This window comes from Myxine glutinosa, chromosome 6, assembly GCF_964187855.1.
Source record: "Myxine glutinosa chromosome 6, kmMyxGlut1.1, whole genome shotgun sequence".
In the NCBI taxonomy this organism is placed as follows: Eukaryota; Metazoa; Chordata; class Myxini; order Myxiniformes; family Myxinidae; genus Myxine; species Myxine glutinosa.
Window position 1 is genome coordinate 94,771,781 of NC_136266.1, and position 4,623 is coordinate 94,776,403.

At 36.1% G+C, this 4,623-nt stretch overlaps 1 long non-coding RNA gene across 1 annotated transcript; it reads left to right on the forward strand.

Moving 5' to 3' along the window:
* The first annotated feature begins 1,890 nt into the window (after positions 1-1,890).
* On the forward strand, positions 1,891-4,168 carry LOC137429228 (uncharacterized). The gene is made up of 3 exons (XR_010984844.2): positions 1,891-1,954; positions 2,503-2,555; positions 4,136-4,168. It is a non-coding gene; the product is annotated as an uncharacterized LOC137429228 (long non-coding RNA).
* The last annotated feature ends 455 nt before the right edge of the window (positions 4,169-4,623 follow it).

Below are 4,623 nucleotides of genomic sequence, written 5' to 3' on the forward strand. Positions count from 1 at the left end.
CTTTGATCACTCAATTTCATCAATGGATAATTGCTAATGTCATACCAATCATTATTTGATCTCACATACCTTAGAATATATGCCAATGTATACATATACACAAAGAATATATATTAGGGGGTGCTTACCTTAATTCGTTGTGTAGGGGTGCTTAACTTAATTCTTTGTGTATATAATAAAGGTTTAAAAATTTTTTTCAGATCTGGACTTAGCTGACAAAATGGCAGTCAAATTGTGACAAGAGGTTGAAGATAATGTAAAAGAAGAGGCCAAAAACAACATCCAAAAGCAAGCAGAAAGAAGAAGGGTAAATGGCTGTCAGAAGAAACAATTAATATTGCAGACAAAAGAAAAGAGATGAAAACCAAAGTCACAGAAAGAGAGGACATTAAGCAGCTAAATTCGGACTTTCAATGCCAAGCTAGGAAAGACAAAGATAGATATTTCAGAGGCATGCAGAGATAGAAAGGGACAATAGAGCAGGAAAAACGAGAGACGTTTTTAAAAGATCAGGGAGATCACAGGAAAGTTTAGGTCTGGGATTGGGGGCATTAGGAGTGGAACAGGAAAATATCTTCCAGAAAAAAAACACAGGTGAAAGAAAGATGGAAGGACTATATTGAAACTCTATACAAACGAGATAGCAGTATGATGGCAACCTTCGAAGGGAATATGAGCAAAAACCCAATAGTGATGGAATGTGAGGTAGGTAGAGCCCTGAAAGAGCCGGCAAATGGAAAAGCACCGGATATCGACGTAATTCCAATAGAACACTTTAAGGTAGATGGAGAGGAGGATATCAAAATTTAACAGCTATCTGTACACATATCTGGAGCAGGATTGTATGGCCTAAAATGTGGAAGCAGTCAGTCTACATACCATTGAAAAAGAGAATGTTCAAATAGCTGAACCATTGCCTTGATTTCACATGCAAGCAATCAGCGTTATATATGCAATAGGTATGACCAAAAATATATGGGACATACATATGATAGATAGACAATAGGTCTAGGACAGAGGATGGAAAACCAAAAAGGAGGTGGTAGAATACAGAGAGGCTACCAACCTGTTTCCAAGAGAGTGTAAGTCATTTGTAGACAGACAGGCAGACAAACAGACAGGGAGATCCCAATTGAGGGCCTTGCCTTCCATGGTAGGGTGGCACTAAAATAGGGGTAAAATTTCAGACACATGAAAATTATGGTCTTTTATTGTAGAGATCACACACCTAAAATTTTATGCAAATCGTATATTTAGGGGTTGCTCACCGCAACATGGCTTGTTGCGGTGAGCATACAATACAAAATTGTGTAATTACATACAATTATATAATAATATTATAATTACATTATTATGTCCATACATATTACATAACAAACTGCAACATAGACAAATATAATCTGATCATTAATTAATTCATAAATTTCAAAAATATTGAACATAAATCACTCGCAACTATTGTTGCCAGTGGCTTTAATGGGTTAAGATGAAAAAGAAAAAACAAAAACGTACCCTATTATTATTACTGTTATTATTATAATAATTATTATTATTATTAGGAAGTGCGGTGGCCGAGTGAGTTAGACCGCGCGTGTTGGGTTGACCACGCCAGTAGAGAGAGAAACTTTAGAGGCCATGAGCAACCTCTAAATATGATTTGATCACTCTGAAAATTTACCAAGAGTGTTTTCTCATGGGATCAAACAAAACCAGACCCTAAGACCTAAAATTATGAAACATTCGGTTTTTAGTGCCACCCTATTCCATGGCATCAACATGTGAGGCAGAGAAGGGGAGAGTAGTATGCCATCAAGCTGTGAATGAAGGCCTTATATGTTTTCAAAACTTTAGATTGACCAAGGAAGACCTTGCAAGACAAAGGATGCCCAGCCGGCTGCTATCTTTGTAGGCCATCCTGGAAATACGGTCTGCCCAATAAGGATCATGACTGACGGTGAGGCCAAAATGTTTGGAGTGACCTAACCTCTTCAAGTTGTTTGTTTAGGAAGTAGATGGGAGGGTTTGCCAGATGGTCCTTTTGGAGAGACAGGATGAGTGTGTGGAATTTGTCGGGTTTGGAAGACCTTCCAAGTGTTGAAGTAGCTCCTCATTGTTGTATAAAGAGTGAGAATGAACAATTTTCTTTTTCATTTCAAAAGTTATGAATAGTATTTGATATTGTTCAGCATAAATATAATGAATAAGATAACAAAAAATGGGATAGCAGATGGTGAACTACATTGGTTGAGAAAATGATTCCAAAACAGTGGTGAGGAATTGGTCCAATAGTGAGTCAGTGACTTCTAACATTGTCTTAAATGAGTCATAGCTCAGTGTATAAAATTACCACGAGAATGACTGATGTTGAGCAGATATCAGCACCAGCACAATAAGATTCCAAAGGTGTGTGATTATTGAGTCCAGAATGTCCTATTTGCAGAGGTGTGACAGTTCCTTCTTATCATGGCATCTCATGTATGGCTCTGATTCTCACCTATGCAGGTCACCTCTCTATCTGTGGCAGATCTTTGTGAAAAGGGACCGTAGTCGAAAATGTAAGGAAGAAACGACATGCTTATTTAGTGTTATTTCTGTTTGCTTCAAAGAATGTTAATACTATTAACTACATCTACAATAAATGCTATATTATCAATAAATCTATTTAAAATTTCAGAACTACACACAATTTATTTAATTCACATCAATTGATGGCTAATTCGAAGTGAATAGTATGATTTTTTAAACCAATTCTGGTTATTCATTTTTACATATCAGGTTATTCATTTTTCCATATCTGGTTGTTCATTTTTCCATATCTGGTTGTTCATTTTTCCATATCTGGTTGTTCATTTTTCCATATCTGGTTGTTCATTTTTCCATATCTGGTTGTTCATTTTTACATATCAGGTTATTCATTTTTCCATATCTGGTTGTTCATTTTTCCATATCTGGTTGTTCATTTTTCCATATCTGGTTGTTCATTTTTCCATATCTGGTTGTTCATTTTTCCATATCTGGTTGTTCATTTTTCCATATCTGGTTGTTCATTTTTCCATATCTGGTTGTTCATTTTTCCATATCTGGTTGTTCATTTTTCCATATCTGGTTTTTCATTTTTCCATATCTGGTTATTCATTTTTCCATATCTGGTTGTTCATTTTTCCATATCTGGTTGTTCATTTTTCCATATCTGGTTGTTCATTTTTCCATATCTGGTTGTTCATTTTTCCATATCTGGTTGTTCATTTTTCCATATCTGGTTATTCATTTTTCCATATCTGGTTATTCATTTTTCCATATCTGGTTGTTCATTTTTCCATATCTGGTTGTTCATTTTTCCATATCTGGTTGTTCATTTTTCCATATCTGGTTGTTCATTTGTCCATATCTGGTTGTTCATTTTTCCATATCTGGTTGTTCATTTTTCCATATCTGGTTGTTCATTTTTCTATATCTGGTTGTTCATTTTTCCATATCTGGTTGTTCATTTTTCCATATCTGGTTATTCCTTTTTCCATATCTGGTTGTTCATTTTTCCATATCTGGTTGTTCATTTTTCCATATCTGGTTGTTCATTTTTCCATATCTGGTTGTTCATTTTTCCATATCTGGTTGTTCATTTTTCCATATCTGGTTGTTCATTTTTCCATATCTGGTTGTTCATTTTTCCATATCTGGTTATTCATTTTTCCATATCTGGTTGTTCATTTTTCCATATCTGGTTGTTCATTTTTCCATATCTGGTTGTTCATTTTTCCATATCTGGTTATTCATTTTTCCATATCTGGTTGTTCATTTTTCCATATCTGGTTGTTCACTTTTCCATATCTGGTTGTTCACTTTTCCATATCTGGTTATTCATTTTTCCATATCTGGTTGTTCATTTTTCCATATCTGGTTGTTCATTTTTCCATATCTGGTTGTTCATTTTTCCATATCTGGTTATTCATTTTTCCATATCTGGTTGTTCATTTTTCCATATCTGGTTGTTCATTTTTCCATATCTGGTTGTTCATTTTTCCATATCTGGTTGTTCATTTTTCCATATCTGGTTGTTCATTTTTCCATATCTGGTTGTTCATTTTTCCATATCTGGTTGTTCATGTTGATGGCAGTACCTTTGATCTTTTTACAGATGTCGCATGTGATTGCTGGGGAGTATGGGGATGCAAGAATTGGAATGGTAGGAATTGATAGCTTATGGTAGAAGACATGAATCCAGTTTAACATCCATCTGAGGAACAGCACCCATTGTGGTGCAACGCACTGCCTGCTAAGCACCAATTTGACAGTTTATACTTGGGTCAGGAATTGAAACGAGGTAGCTCAGAGATACGTGTGCTACCTCTGCACCATCCTGGTAGGACTGTACCTTCATTTATCCATAAGGAGATATTTTACTTCGCCAATAATGATAACCGTCTTTCCTTCCTGCGGAGCAAATATCCAACCAAAACACGCCCAGACTTTGGCGCAGTATGAGCTTTACTCACCACACTTTAGCGTGATGGTACAACAAGGTGCACAAGATTGGCGGGATAGGAAAAAGGTGGGAGAGCTAATGTCCATTCACAGTCTGTGCATGCCGAGGTCACTTACCGAACAGTGGTGAAAACACAAACG